The sequence below is a fragment of the Onychostruthus taczanowskii genome, unplaced genomic scaffold (genome assembly GCF_017590055.1).
Source record: "Onychostruthus taczanowskii isolate IOZ18803 unplaced genomic scaffold, ASM1759005v1 scaffold29, whole genome shotgun sequence".
NCBI classification, from domain to species: domain Eukaryota; kingdom Metazoa; phylum Chordata; class Aves; order Passeriformes; family Passeridae; genus Onychostruthus; species Onychostruthus taczanowskii.
In genome coordinates, this window is record NW_024500239.1 from 3,189,444 (window position 1) to 3,206,602 (window position 17,159).

Below are 17,159 nucleotides of genomic sequence, written 5' to 3' on the forward strand. Positions count from 1 at the left end.
GCTCTGTCAAGCCTGGGTAGGCTGCACCTGCAGTACTTCAATGGTTTTCTGCTGCAGGCAGTCTTCTGGCTAGTAGAAGAACTGGACTGAGCCCCTTGTTTCCACATTAATAGGTGTCTCAGAGCAGATCTTTCACCTTTTGCAAGCACTCACAATTCTAGAACAATTCTAGAAGACAGTAAAAGATTTCGGTAGCTTTTATTTACATTTCTGATGGGTCACATGTCTTAAGCATTTAATTTGAAAAGAGAATGAGAATTTTTAGAAAGCTCTCACCTCTCCAGAACAGGCTCCTTTATGTTCTGCCAAGGTGGTCAGAAGTGAGGTGGGAGGACACAGGTAGTGCATTCAATAATTTATATGAACTCCTAAAGAGGAAGAAAGAATACAGAGATAAAATCTTCTTGGTCCTTTCCCAAATGAAATACTGGGGAATCAAAATCTTGATGTGTAAGGTTCATTTTCAGTGAAGTCTCTGGAGAAACTCGATTTTCTGGTAGGAATGTAGTGAAATGCAAACTACAGCCGCAGGCCCTAGGTCAAGCTAAGCAATACTCAAGGAAGAGAGGGAGATCCAATTGCTGAAACAGGAGGGCCAAGTATCACTTTTGGTGTTGGCTGTGACATTTTAAGCCTGTCTGGTCTCCTGCTGGTTTGCAAGGGAGCAGATCTGTCTAAAGTCCTTCCTCTGACCTACCAGCCACTTTCAGATATTGTGGCTGCCCATGGAATGTCAGATAGCTTGAGGTGACAATGTTTAGGCAAGGGAATCCCACGCATCCTGTCCATCTTGCAAAGATGGTCTCTAGCCTTTGAATTTGTCTTGTAATTCTGCTTCACCAGCAAGACCAGTGACTACTAATGTGAAAATCTGTCTCAATCTACGCAATGGCTAAAATTGTTCTGATCTTGCAAAAGGAAAGACAAAAAATCAGTTTGAACCTCCTCGCCATGGAGTAGCTGGTCCAGTTTTTCACTGATACAAAACATCACTCTTTCCTTTTTATTGCTTAAAAGTAAATTCACAGTCTACTATACAGCTTTTAAGACATGATTTGCAAAGACTGGCTGAATTTTAAGAGATGGCTATTGGAAATTGTAGTAGTTTTATTTGCTGTTAGTATCTTTCTTACTGGTGTTATCAATATTTTTGTAATTAATTTTAGAAGGTTATGATGTAGTAAAAAAATATGGCAAATTCAGTTCTAAGAGATCAAAAATGACTGAAATGTATTGATAACTTCCCATTGAAAAATCATAAGACGAGAACAACACAAAGAAGTTTGTAATGGAGAAAGACACAGATTCCCAACGTTCTGCAAGACGTTGTGTAATACAATGTGTGCCAGTAACAAGCAGTTTCTGTTTTCAAAGGCATGCAGCTTTGCATCTTATATTGTTCTGATTTTTAATTCATCTTGATTGTGTTATATTTGAGATGCTCTTTGCCCTTAATATAATCAGATTTAGTAAGATTTGCTGTCTCACTGGATTTCACAGTCTGGGTTTCATGACCTTGACTGACATATATCTGGCTATCAATTACATTTTATTAAAAAATATACCCATTGTAATATAAGCATTTCCTCCCTCTCGCTTGGTTCAGTAATACTTACTGAGAATCAGGGAAAAAAATTGCAGGTCACACTGATACACAAAGGCAAGACTGACTGAGCCTTTCTGTGAACAGTGTTCTACTAAGTGCTCTGTTTCTATTCAGTGTGAGCATGGATTCAACACTGATTTTTTAAGAAGTCGTGTGGAACCACTTGTTACTAGTAGTTCCTCTTGGAGATGCCACCCAAGCCTTCAGGCTTGTGTGCCAGATCTCTTTTGACTGTGTCTGTTGGCTGATGAGCTTGTTCCAGTCTGAGGATACTGGTGAGCACAAACCTTGCCTGTCCTTCCCAGCATCATTTTCAACACTTGTCTGTCAGTTTGTGTTCCAAAATGCTGTGCAGTGAGCCAGCTAGTTGCACTGCAGGAGAAGGCCAGGTCTGGACACTGGCTGGCAATGACATTACACTCAAGTGCTGTCCTATGATCAGTACAGCTCTGACAGCTCAAGCCCTGCCTTCCCTCATGCTATTACAGTCCTTTGGAAACTGGCTTTCTTTTCCAGGAAAAGAGCCACAGGTGCAGCACATATACAGAGGGCTCCAGTCTAGTATTCTAAAGGAAAAAGAGTATTTATTAATGCCTTGGAAAAATATTTTCTGACACAGAATTTAAGCAGGAGGCTTAGGAAGCTCATTGACAAGTGGGAAAGAGAAGAGTGGCTGATTGTGGATTACTGCTAACCACTCCTAGGGTTCAGAAGAATAAAAGGTTGGTGTGAGCTAGTGATGGCATCATGGCAAGTTTTTGACTTTTGGCATTAGAAGAGTAGAAAGGCCAGCTGCCTCCCAGCTATGGAGCTACTCAGGTAATGGGACAAAGACAACCTACTCCCAGTGACCTGCACAGAACCAAAAGCAAAAGCAAAAGAAAAACAAAACAAAAAAAAAAAAAAAAAAAAAAAAGGGGAGCAGCACCCTGGGTTTTGGATGATTCTGTGGATGGCATATGCCAACAGTACAATATCCAGTAAACTATGGGACCCCTGAAATGATGCTTTAAAAATATATATTAATGGCAAAAGGAAGGATAAGACCAACCTTTGTTCTCTACTGGATGCCAGAGGAACTTAGTAACTGCAGATGGGGAGAAGGCAGAAATGCTTAATGCCTTCTTTGCCTCAGTCTTTAGTGGGAAGATGGTTTATCTTCAGGACAGCTGTCCTCCTGGGCTGGTAGATGGTGTCAGAATGGTCCTCCTGTTATCCAGGAGGAGACAATCAGAGAATTGCTGAGCAGCTTGGATGTTCATAAATCTATGGGACCAGATGGGATCCATCCCAGGGTGAAGAGGGAGCTGGCAGATGAGCTTGTGAAGCCACTCTCCATCATTTTCCCACAGTCCTGGCTCACTGGTGAGGTTTCAGAGAACTGGAAGCTGGCCAGTGTGATGCCCATTCACAAAAAGGGTAGGAAGGAGGATCCTGGTAATTATGGGTCAGTCAGCCTGAACTCAGTACCCAGTAAGGCAATGGAGCAGTTTATATTGGATGTCATCACACAGCACTTACAGGATGGCCAGGGTATCAGACCCAGCCAGCATGGGTTTAGGAGGGGTAGGTCGTGTTTGGCCAACCTGGTTTTATGACCAAGTGACCCACCTGATAGATGCAGGAAGGGCTGTGGATGTTGTCTATTTGGATTTCAGCAAGGCCTTTGACACTGTCTCCCACAGCACACTCCTGGAAAAGCTGGCAGCCTATGGCTTGGACAGGAGCACTCTTTGTTGGGTTAAGAACTGGCTGGATGGCTGGGCTTGGAGAACTGTGCTGTATCCAGCTGGTGGCCAGTCACCAGTGGCGTTCCTCAGGGGTCTGTACTGGGGCCAGTTCTGTTCAATATCTTTATTGATGACATGGATGAGGGTGTTGAGTCTTTCATTAGTAAATCTGCAGATGACACTAAGGTCAGAGCGCGTGTCGATCTGTTGGAAGGTAGGAGGGCTCTGCAGAGGTTATTTGGCCACAGTAACCCCCTGCAGCGTTACAGGCTGGGGACAGTGTGGCTGGACAGTGCCCAGGCAGAAAGGGACCTGGGGGTGCTGGTCGACAGCCGACTGAACATGAGCCGGCAGTGTGCCCTGGTGGCCAAGAAGGCCAATGGCATCCTGGCCTGTACCAGGAATAGTGTGGCCTGCAGGAGTAGCAGGAGCAGGGAGGTCATTCTCCCCCTGTACTCGGCACTGGTGAAGCCACACCTTGAATGCTGTGTCCAGTTCTGGGCCCCTCAGTTTGGGAAGGATGTTGAGGTGCTTGAGCGTGTCCAGAGGAGGCAACGAGGCTGGTGAGGGGCTAGGTACACAAGCCCTGTGAAGAACGACTGAGGGAGCTGGGGTTGTTTAGCCTGGAGAGAAGGAGACTCAGAGGTGACCTTATTGCTCCCTACAACTTCCTAAGGGAAGGGGGGGGTTGGGCTCTTTCTCCAGACAGCAACTGACAGAACAAGAGGACACGGTCCTAAGCTGCACTAAGGGAAATATATTGGATATTAGAAAAAAGTTTTTTACAGAAAGAGTGATAAAGTATTGAATGGTCTGCATGGCAGAGTGGTGGAATCACCATCGCTGGATGTGTTTAAAAAAGATTGGATGTGCACTTGCTGCCATGGTTTAGTTGAGGTGTTAGGGCTGGGTTGGACTCAATGATCTTAAAGGTCTCTTCCAACCTCATTATTCTGTGATTCTGTGATTAAAATTTACCTTATCAAGGATGAACTAGTTATGACAGGAATGAGATCACCAGCTTATTCCTGAGAAGAATGTAATCTACAGGAATGCCTCTTCTGGCATCATCACTGAATGGAGGGGCTTGAATAAGCATCATAGTAATTTTGCTCATCTGACTCTTGGAATAAGCTGTGTCTTTGCAGAAACTCTCTTTTCTAGCAAGTAGGATGAGATGATCTGACTGTATATGGGCAATTTCAGACCAAAATGTTAAGATATTTACACAAATTGTTGTTACTGATAAATACTTTTATAATGAGAAGTATTTTACAAAGGGATGTCCCTCCTCTGCTTATTTTATTAAGAGTGACTGCAGAAAAGAAGTCAGCTGCAGGCTGTGAAACTAAAATGCTGTAGAAGGCCCTAAGTCCTCATATAAATCTGAAGTTTTTCTCATTATTGAACAGAGTATTTAGTAAGAGAGTAAGAATCCAGGCAAGTAGTAGATTCTGGAGTCAGTGCAAAGGTGGGATTTCTTTCTGAGGGTAACAATATAAAAACTGCTGGTTTTGGGGGATTTTTCTGAAAATAAATGAGAATCTTTAATCAGTGATTGGAAACATAAGAAAAGGTAACTCTCAAGGCTAATAATTGATGATTTCACCAGTTTGAGAAACCATCCAATGGGGTCTGAGTAGGAAAGAATATATTCAGAGAATGTTTTCTGCTTGCTTCTACTTTTTAACACATAATCAGAGATCTTGTGCTCTGCAAACTCTTCCACTACTGATAACAAGTTGATACTTAGGTTTCAGAATACACCCACAAACTGTGAATAAAAAATAGAAAAGGAAGAAAAAACCAGCCTGGAGCAACACTTTTCTGTTTGTCTCCTGGTTTTACACGACAGAATGTCCGCGTGCAATTGTGTTGTGCATTTTTAGGGGAAATAACAGTATGAAAAAGAATGCAGCTTGAAGAGTCAAACTTTAGTGCAATATCATTTTACATGAACAGACAGTATTTTTTATTAATTTACTTTTAATAATATGTATATTTTTTTCCTTACAATAAATACATCCATTTTTCATATTTTTGTATTTACAAACTTTCTAGTATCCTGTACTCCTTTACACATTATTAATAAATTTCTTTAATTCCTAAGGATTCATAGTATTCAAACATTTATAAAGAATTAATGTTTGACCTTTATCATTACTTAGTAGGGTAAGTAACATTTTTTAAATCTCATCTTGCAAGGAAATCCTTCCATGTTCCTAATTTAAGTTCTTGGTCTGCTCTGGACTCCAAAAAATATATTAGTATATTTTTCTTCTAGCCTGAAGATTGTCTTTGGAGTTTGTTTGGGGTGAGCAAAAAACCCCCAAACATTAATCCAAACAAGAGTAATGCAGTGCCAGTATGGAAAAAATGGTTGATAAACTTGGTGTTGTTTTTTTGTTTCGTATCTCAGAGAGTTACTATCAACAGGTAATAAAAACATATAACTACAATAGTTTCCTTGAAATATTTTCTCCCACATAGTTTAATTTATCAGAAAAATAGATTACCTCTGGAAACCAATTATTTATGCATACTTCTTTTCTATAATCTGTGTCATTTTTATGGGGTGTTTTGTCATTCCACCTCTACAGAAAGTAGGATTTTTTTTTAATCCCCTCCAGACTGAAAAATACTTTGCTTAGGTTGAAGGTCTTCTGGTTTGTCACTGGAAGGCCCCTTTACTTGCTGATTTCTACTCATTAAAGTGGTAGTTTATCCACCTTCAAATGTCTCTGCTCTGTGTCACAGACACTTATTTGTTCTCTAGCCATCAAAGTGTATTAAAATTAACAGCAGTCATCACATGAGTGGAGGGTAGCCATTCTCAGACACACAGATAGTTATATACTCACAGCAGGAAACTCGCAATCAAATTCTAACAAAAGGTCACATTTGCAATAAGTAAAGGAAAATGTAGGTAATTGGTTATGGAATCAGTTAATATCTTTGCAGGCCTTGAAAGGCACTCTGATGGACTTGAAAGCTTTTTGTTCAAGTAATTAAAAGTGAGGTATTGTGATAATATTAAAAAACTCGGGAAATTCTTGGTGCGCTGTAAAATGGTGTTGCTGCAATGGCAAACAAATTTAAGAGGGAAAATTATTCGTGGCCTGTTTGAAAAGACTTACAGACTTGGATTCTGGCTGAAATGCAGAAAAGGAATAAGGAGTGAAGTGCAGGAAAATATGAAGATTAGCTCTACTAAATGTATTCTTATGTCTGGTTTCAAGAAGTGCCCGCTCCTTCCCTCAGCTTATTTAGTTTAATGGCTGCTTTAGAAATATAAGGCTGTGGTGTTTTCCCAGGCTTCCCACAGACTTCAGGATATCTGCTGATTTGGAAAGCAGTGACTGACTTTCTGAGGCTGCAAAGCATTTCAGCGTTGGCTGGAATCCTGTTTCTTCTAGTGGTACAATGCAGTCCTGAGCCACATCTAGCTGTGTCCTAGGTTGGGCAGGTCCCTGAGCCTCCTGCCACAGAAGGCAAAGCACAAAGCAGGGATCTGTCAGGAGACAGACTGTGGAAATGCACTGGTGTTTTCTTTGTCCATCAAACACTCCTTTTAATCTAGTCCAAGCTAGGAGTTTCTGACATTTTTTGGTGTTACTGGGGTCAGAATCTTTAGGGCATCTGGTGTGACATGCTTCCTCTGCCTGTAGAAAATCAAAGTTGGCACCTGAGGGTCCTCAGCTTCCTTGAACAGAGGGTGGTGCATTCCATATCTTCCCATTCATGTTCTGCTGCTTTGAGTTGGGGAAAAAAATATGTCTGCCGGATCAGATGGAGATGGTGTGTGATCTGGGCATATTCCTGAATCTATGGGTTGGGACACTTTGCAAAAAGAGGGAAGGCATGATTTAAAGCTTCTGCTTTAATAAAATTTAAATAACTAAACAGCCATTTAATATACTCAAAGAATTGTTTTCTGCCCACCAAGTGCTCTGACAGTAAAACTGGACTGTCACACTCACAACTCCTGTGTGTCTTAATCCAGTTTTGATGGTACCACCATTCAAATTTTGACTCCTTTTACAAATATTAGCTCAGGCTGGTTTTGCTCCAGAATAGCCCCAAGTCTGGCCTTCAGGAAGCTTCTTGGCAGCTGAGGAAAAGCCATCACTGAGCCCTGCTCTCTCCAACTATCAGTGAGTCCTCCCCTTGCTGAGAAAAGAGAAGATAGAACCGGCCCTTCAAGAATTTGGTGGAGGAACTCCATCTAGCACAAGGAAACTTTGGGCCTCTCAGAGACCCCCAAAAAAGTCCCAGGAGCTTTCTTAGCTATGACTGGCGGTGGGGATAGAACCAGAGACCTGGATGACATACCTGTGAATTTTCAGTTTCTTCCAGGCAATCTAGGTGTGCCTGTGTTGTCCCAGACGACCAAGGGGTAGAGCATTGTAATTTTGACTCCCTTAAATGAAAAAAAAAAAAAAAAACTCACCTAAAAGGAAGTTTTCAGTCCATTCAGCAATGCTCTCTGCAAAAGTTCTGAAGGAATTGATAGCTACCAACAGGAAAACTTAATCTCTTCTCCTGTCTGTTTTATTTTCTGATAGCCAAATTATCCTAATAAATGCAACACAGGCCTGATCTTGGAATGGTGTGTGGATTCTCCCAAGAAGAAATTTGGGAAGGGGAAGAGAATTTCCAAGGCAGAATCAAAACCTCATTAAAATAAATTAATTCAGAGGAAGACCACAGACTGTTCTTACTGCAGGAAAAACTGTTTCAGTGTCACTCCCTCTCTCCAGGCTCAGTTTTCCACTTCCCATGTCTATGGCTCACATTATCTTACCTCTGCATTATTTTTAGTGATTCTTCAGCAAACGTGATCCTGGAAATGGTCAAGACCCAATTTTCTGTGTTGTCCGAGCATAAGCAGACAAAGAAATCACTTTTCATTTTTTTCCTTCCTTTTCTTTCTCACGCTGATGTCTGAAGTGACCGTCACTGCTTAGACCAAAGCTGGCATGAAAAGTGGTTTGCCTTGTCTTTGAAAGAGTGACAAGTGTCATCTCAAATATGTGCTCCTTAAGCTCTCCTGCTGTGCTAATGCTGCAAAGAGGAGGAGGGAAAAGCTGGTTAAAGTTTTCTCACTGTCAGGTCTTTGATTGTACCAGTCCTGACTGGGCATTGTGTTCACCCAATTCAGCATTATAATGAAGTTGTGAAAATTAGTGAGAATATTCAAAAGACTTTGAATTTTGAACATTGAGTATTCCAGAAAACTGGGATATAATCTGCAAACTGTATGAGTGAGGGAATAAGGGGAAGAATGACTCTCACTAGCAACACATCAGTTTTATTTGAGGATCTTTCCCCAGAGAGTTAGCAAGAAGGAAGATAATAAAGCATTTATTGAGTAGCTAGGTGGAGACTATTTGCTCTCTTCTAATTGAAATTATTGTAGGAAACTCTTTGCAAATTTGCAAGTCTTTCAATTAATACGAAGGGGAAAATAGCCAAACATCTTGTATTTAAGTAATCAATCATAGGTGGAAATTAGAAGTTTGACTAAGACAATATTTGAATCAATTATTGTGGTAGGTAAGTGTTATTTTATAGGTTGAAATACCTTTGTCTAAGCTATGTTACAAAATTTAATAAATAAATTTAAAATAATAAACATTAGAAATAAAAAAATAGGTAAGAATCAAGTTGTTTCAATTAATTAATGAATTTATCCAACTGAAAGGCAAAAAAATGGAAATGCTGAATAAAAGTAAGAACCTCTCAATCTTTAGCCTCTCTCTAGGCTAAACTGTGGTAAAAAATACCTAGTCTAAATCAATTTTCATAGAAGTTATATTTTTTATGTAGGGTTTTTTTTTTTGGGAAACAGTGTGACACTTTTTTTTAGGACATTCTCTTTCATACTATTTGGCCATGGGAGATCAAAATATTCTAGCCCTGTGGTATGAAGCCTTCAGAGCTCACCTTGCTTAGCTTGTTTGAAAGAAGATCAAGATGTAACCTGACCACTGGTAAAAGGAATTTCATAGCGGAAAAAGGTCTGGCAGTAGGGGATTACAATCTTGTTGACACAAACATCCAGAGATCCTACTGAATCTAGATGGCATTTCTTGAAATACAATACTGTTTCCTTGCTGTGAGGGTAACAGAGCTTTTGTTGCATATACATCTAATCAGGTTCCCATCCTGGAAGTGTCTTGGTCTCTGCTGTCCTCTGCCTTTGATTGACTGAAATGTCACAGCCCTGGGGCTTGAGAAAAGGTATTTGATTGATTAAGGATGTATGAAATTTAACTTCTCTGAGAAGATGATATGACAGTCCTTTCAAAGCCTATAAAAGATACCAAAATATGTTGTTGAACAGGTTTGAGCTTGCTTGGGTTTTTTTCCATAAAATTTTGAATTAATGGTTTGTTCTTGGGTTTTGGAGGCTTTTTACTTGATGTAATTACTTTTCTGTACTAAAATTCTATTTATTTTCTTTGTCTGCTTAACAAAATCCCCCAGGAGCATTCACACCACATTTCAAAACTGATCTCTGTCCTCTTATGAATCTGAAACATTTACTGTCTTAATTTCCGCTTTCCTCCTGCGGTGTTGTACTGGAAATGATGTTTCACCATCTGCAGGTTGAGTGAGATATAGGTTAAATGTAGGGTTTTTTTTAAACTGGGATTATTTTTTTAGGATTTGCCTTTGATATTCTCCTCATGTAAATTCCCCATGCATCTTTCAGTGACCAAAATACCTGGCTGGCATCCCCATAAATTTTAAAAATAAAAATATTTTAAAAATGTACGGTAAGTTTGAAGGCTGTAACATGGATTGGGCTGAAATTTATACAGTTTCATGCTCTCGATCTAAGTCACACCTTCAGCTGCTCCTGCTGATTCCAGCCATGCCTGTACAGGCTGTGCTTGTGGCTGCAGCCCCCAATGTGCCCTGCTGCTGGAGGCAGGGGTGTGCAGGTAACAATTGTTCTCCTGCGTGAGGAGATCATTGCTCTGCAGAGCAGAACCTTGCACCCCCAGGACAGCAGGGTGCCGCAGGGCCCTGCTGGAAAGCCTGGCAGGGACAAAAGGCTTGCTGGGATCCCAGCAGTTCTCCGGATGCTTCTGAGGGCTGTTAGGGGAGCATCCCCTTTAAGCAGGAAGCCAATCTCTGGCCTGGCTTCCTAACTGATTGGCTTTCTGGGGAAAAGACAGCTCGAGTTTTCCTGGTCTTCCTGGTGTCACCATGCAAGGAGGGGAGGGACAGTGCTGAGTGCTTGACAAAGGATCTTTTTCCTTTATGCATTTCCACAAAGAGAAGTATGGAGGACGTAGAAGGCTTGGTTCGTGGTAGATAGAGCAGCTCATTGTATGTATTTTGTAAATATTAGAGGGTTCAGGGAACAGAATAATAATGCTTAGCAATAAAATATTTATAATTTATCTATTTATAAAGCTGATAAACAAGTAGTATCATGAAACCAATTTAAATTGTCCTTTTATTTTTTAAAATCTCAAATTGGTTCAGCTCTCAGGATAATTTCCTCTGTAAATTTTGTGTTGCATATTTAATACTATTTGGCTTCAAGTAATTATCTGTTTTAAATCTTACTGTTGCAGTTTCCTTGTATGCCCTAGGGCAACTGTGTATAAAGTTATCAAAAAGATACTGTATTCAAAAAGAACAAAATGTGTAAAGCTTTGTCATATTTTTACAATCCCATGTATATTTATCATAGTTTCTAATTATTCTTTTTGCTTTACTGCATATTATTAGTTTAATTGAACCATAAACTTTAGACTAATAACACCAATTTGTCTTTCATTATACTTTGCTCTATTAACTTTTACAAATGGGTTCATCTCATCCACTGATTGATGGGCTCACAGCAACTGTGCTAGATTTCTTGCCCAAACAGCCACATTGCATTTTCTGTTCTTGGAAGATGCTTTTTCTTTTTAAATTTTTTTTCCTTTCCTCCCTCCCCCAGATAGAAGATGTTATTCTTTATTCTTAGGATTTAAATATAAGACACATTTTGTAACTTGCCTCTTCCAAACATTGGCCCTTCTGGCAGAAACCACCAGCAGTAAAAAGATCTGGAGTTCTCAATTACTTTAAGTCATCCTTTTCAAAATAAAATATTTGGTTCAGAGTCCCAGTAAAGCCCTATTCTCTTCAGAATCTGAGGAATTTGAATCTCTTAGTGATCTTCATAGGCAGGCATTTCTCTGTTAAGTGGTGGGAGTTTCACAAAAATATAAAATCACATATCTATTGGAAAAAAACCCTCATGCCTATAAAGTTACACAAAAATAACAAAAAAAACTGGAAAAAAAAAAAAGAAGAAAAGAGCAAATGTGAAAAGCTAATATAGGGCCACTAAACAAATTCATAGTTTGGTTAGGACCAAGACTTTTTAACAGCACAGTCCTCGTATCCCCCTCTACTGTATTCACAAATCTAATTTATTTGCAAGGTGAAAAATTAGCATTGAAAGTAAGCTGGTCTCTCCCAGCTGCGTCAACTTGTACTCTCTCAGCTTCACAGGCTTAGTGATGCTCTGCCTTGCACTGTCCTGTCACTGCAGGCCAATTCCTTGATCATTGCCCATGTCCTGTCAAGACTTCTGGTCCAACTGTCACATCTTTGAAAAATACAGAAGCAGACAATCCCCGGTCTGTGCTATTGTTATTGAGGTTTGGTTTCTCAAATATCTTGTGACATAGCTTTCCCTCATTCATGTTTCTCTTCCACTTAGAAAAACATTTGCTCTTATGTACTGTCTGTTCTGCTGCGTTCATGCAGGCCTCAAATAGAGTTGTCTTTCCAAGATTCTTTCCAGGCAGAAAAGAAAGGAGCTCCAATCCATCTTTAGCCAGGCAGGCAACATTTGCAGTGTCACCTAAACATGCAGGAAAATTCAGCCACTGCCAAAGAGACCTTCTGGAGTCCAAGTCCCACAGAAAATTATGGGAGACATCAAGCAATTTGAATAAGGGAATATGTGTGACATGTTGGAGATACTTCTAAAGTTATCTGTGTATCGCCACATTAATGATAAAATTAAGGCAAGCTGAGGGGAAAAAAAGGTGGAGAATGGATGAAAACAATGACAGCTTGAGAGACAATCAAGCAGAATGAGAAGAACACAGGAACAGAGAGGAGACCTGCATGAGGAAATTGGGAAGGAAGAAGAAAGAGAACGACAGTTAAAACATCTCCAAAAGATGTGAGAAGAGGCAGGGGAGAAGCTGAGTGAGCTGCAAGTCATGCAGTACTATGGCATCCAAAGATCCTCTTCTACAGTAGAAATATGGTAGTTCCTTACTATGGAAATGCCTTTTTGTGTGTCTTGGTCAGTAGAAAGTCAACTGTGCGTACTCCAAAGCCATGGCACCCTGGGAGGAGTGCCCCCAAACAGCAGCCTCTCTGAGGGAGAAGGTTACCTTGGGAATTTGATAATCCTAACAGTAACATCCTACAGTAATATCCTGCCCAAAGCCAGTGTCTCACCAGATGGAGAATTGTGACATGCTTTTCAATTCAGCTTTTATTTGTTGTGGAGTACTAGTAATTGTTAAAGATATGGGAAGGTGGGTTGAAGCTGTAAATGTTCAGCAAGAAATAGCAGAAAAGTAGTATGGAAGGTTCTGCATTTTTGCATGTCTCCATCACAGTGTTTTAATGTACTCAGATTTCTTCTTTTCTGCATAGCTCTTGCTAGAACCTCTCCAGAGTTCCAGAGTTTGAGCATTTCCAGTGGGTTTCCAATGTTTTGTGGAAATATTGCAATGACTGAGCTAATGGTTAGAAAAGAAGACGTCTTCTCTCTAGTTGGATGGTGTTTTCTGTAACTTCAAGAAGCATTAGTCTCAGTTTAGTGTGGAAGGCAAGGATAACGAAGAGGAGGAGAGCAAGGGAGTGCTGTGTACTGCCTACAGTAATTGCTGTGGCACAGTAAAGCACGACAGTGGCATTTTATTAGGTTAATTTCTATGTCACTACACTCAGATATTCACAAATGACGACCCAGGCTTGTAAAACAATTACATCATTAAATGAATTATGAGACTTGGTAATAAATAATGCATCTGGAGTCTCTGCATTTGCCATCTGTGTTGTGAAAATGCTCATAGGATACTGTGAGGCTTCATTTTCAAGTACCTTCGGAAAAAACAAGTTTGGCTGCAACCTGCTTGTCTAAACAAAGGCAGAAATTCTCCAATAATCACATATCTTTATAGGTCATGGCTTCAGATTAATTTTCAAATATATCACGGTTCAAGAGAAAGCTGTGATAGCTGTCAAGGTTTCTAATCTCCCACAAAACATTTTTTATGTGTATAAGATACATCTTCACTGTGTTGTACACTCTGTTCAGATTTTGAAATCTAACATGTAATATTGAGATTTTAATGGATTCTTAAATTACTATATATGCTTCTGTTCTTTGGTGGCTTTTAATTAGGGAAACAGCTATAACTTTTATGAAGACAAAGAGGCTTCCTTTGTCTACAGAAGTCACCACACCCTGTATGTCACATCAAGGGACGTCTAGTGAGCTTATAACCTTCTGCAACAAAATATATCCTTACTGTATCATTGAGCACCAGACTGTGTGGTTTATCAAGCTACATTTGTATGTAGATAATCCTGTGATTATCTAATTTTTATGTAAAGAAATTATGTCTTCACTACCTGCACACTGGAAATGAGAATAAACTTTTTACTAGGCAGTTCTTATTTTCTGAGTGTGTTTTCAGTATCTATTTTTGAAAGGAAAATTGAATATTTTTCAATAAATCAGTTAGCTATTTTTTATTATATCTACAGAATCTGCAAATACAATTTACAGTAGAAAAATAGAAGCATTTGTTCTCTCACTTGAAAGAAATTTTGTGGTTACGGTATGTCATAATATACCCGTGTTTTTCTGACACTCCCAATGATAAGCCAGTTCAGCTTTATCATATGTAAACTTTTATTCTGTTCCTAATTTTGACTGATCAAAATAAAAATGCATAAAACACCCACTGTATCATTCTGAATTAACTGAAATCACTGTAAATTATTACTTCCTTTTTTTTTTTTCTTTTTTTTTTTTTTTTATTTTTTTTTTTTTTTTCCTTTTTTTTTTTTTTTTTTTTTTTTTTTAAATTTGTCTTATTCTTTGCCTCAGTTTCTGTGTCATTCTTCCTGGTGGCAGTGGCAGAGGCAGAAAATGGAAAGTGCCATTTTGCTGGAACAGAACATACAATTTTCTGATTGAATTGCTCATTGCAGCCATCCATGTCCTTATTAGTAAGTAATATAAAGTTATTAAAAAAGCTTATTCTTAGTTTTTAAAAAGGCAATATGAGTAATCATTGTTAATAAACAGAATTTTGATCCATGCTACATTAAAGTGAGAAGGTGGAATTAAGCATCAGAAAAAAACCTTACATTATAATAAATGGAATATATATGTCCTTAGTTCTTATTGAAATATGTACTTAATTCGTATTCTTGTTGCTAAGAGTGTATTTGACCTGTCAATTATTTAAAGTGCTGGCAAAGAGTATTGCTGATTTTTCCCAAAAAAATATTTACCTATTGACTTTTAAGCTGGCACAAAGTTTTTCACATGTGTAATTAGGAGAGAGGTAGATTACTTCTATCCCTGGAAAGAGCATTTTTTACTGTGCATCATTTAAACAATTATTTTTTGGACATAGGCTTTTTGACTCAAAAAATTCTGCAGCTTATGAAGTTGTTTGTTATTTTGCTGTGATTTTATACACAATGGAAGGGTGAGAAAAAGGTCAGCAATAACTCTGCTGTTGCATTTTCACTGGGAAAAACATAATATTGATCGATAAGAAAATGGAAAAAGCACAACTATTAGCGTCTTACTTGATCTTCTCCGACCTTTACCCTGCCATGTTGATTTTATTCTTAAATGTTATGTCTGTTGTTCCAAAGGTTTGTCCTGTTTAGTCTTTTATTTAATTAATACATGATCTTATTTACTCTTTCTAATGTTAAAACATGAAATTCATTTTTATTCCTTGTTGAACCATTGTCCTCTTTACTCTCAGCAATCCACACTGGATAATGACTCCATGTAGAAATTAGCCTGCTTAAAACCACTCTTGCATCACAATCCATGGGTACTTAAGTCCACCAAACTGTTTTTTGGGTTCGTAGGATAATTAGATTTAAGGATGTGTAAGCTCTTTAGAAAGAAAATTTAAATCTCACGCTCTGAATCTTCTTGGGTGTAAACTGACAAGCAGAATATATGGTATTGAGCCCCAGTACTTTGCTAAACATCAATGTATCTGCTGGTAATGTCTCCAAAATGTATTCAAGGAAGAAAGAGCTTTACACTGTGAGGACAGTCTGCATACACTGCTATATTTGGTACATGTTTAGTAATGTACACACTTCTAGGGATGGGGTACCCACCACTTCTCTGAGCAACTTGTGCCAGGTCACAGAGGATTTCTTCCTAATATTGAACCTAAATCTACCTTCTTTGCATTTAAACATGTTGGGCTTTTTGGGCTGCACCCCTTGCTGAGGAGCACGTTGCAGCAGCATGGATCTCACACGTGCTGGGAGCAGAACACACCTGTGTCCCTGCACTGCAGGAAGATGGGCATTCTTGTCCCAGCCCCTGCCCTGGCTGACACCTTCTTATCCTCACACTCCTTCAGCCCATGAAGCAACCATTGTGCTTAGCAATACTTGTAGAAATAAAGCAACCAAAGCCTCAGATGGTCAACCTCAGGGTATTTCTTCCTTCCCCTTCTCCTTGCACTTCTTCTATAAAGGGACCAAAACCCAGCCCCAAACTGACCTGAGTCTGAAGTCATGCATTTGAAGGTCAAATAAAAATATGAGGAATTCCATATGCCAGTAGCTGGGCTTATAGCTATGTTTGAAGTTGGGTTTGTAACTTCTTACTTCAAGTGCTCTGTAACGGGAAAAAACCCTGGTCACAAAATCATTTGCACTGTTAGAAATAAATGGGCTTCAGAAAAAAATTAAACATCTACCACAACAGCTATTTACAATCTTTATCTTCATCTTTATCATTTAAATCCAGGTGTTTTCAAATAATTTTGAATGTTGCTCCTGGTAACATTTTAAAATTTCAGAATGTCAGGGAAATTCTAAAGGATGGAAGATAAATTTGTGATTAATTAAAATAATGATCATTTAAAATGATCATTAGAATCAACCTGTAAAGATAACATGGAGTTTATCAAAATAATAGGATAACTGATATGAAAAATAAAGGATGAGATTACAATTCCTTTCAGTTGACTTTTTTTTTCATGAAATAGTTTTTGCTGTCCTCATTTCTTTCTTAAGAGATGACAAGCTGATTAAAGGTACCTTTATTATTCTGTTCAGGCTGAATATCTGTACAGTTTTTCGCATATTACCATGCAAATTTCTCACTATCATGAGATTATATGATATGTGAAATGTAAATGATAAATATCCAACAGAGTAATTACCAAAGTATCATAATCAAGTATGCTTCCATTGAGGTCTCACACAGACCAGTTCTTGCTCTAGTGCAGCCATAAATCATTGAAAAAAGCATATAAGAAATATAAAAGAATTGTTGATAAGGTTTGCAGGTGCCACAAAAACAGAACCTGTGGTAAAAAATTCATGAAGCTGGGTTGTCTGTACATGATCCTCTTAATTGTTTAACAAACTGGGGAAAAAAACCCTCATAATTTAATATAACTGAATGTAAGACCCCCACACATGAAAAAAAAGGGAAGATTTAACATTAAGGGGAGAATACTTTGAGAAGCACTGAGCTTGGCAAGGTGATAATACTTTTT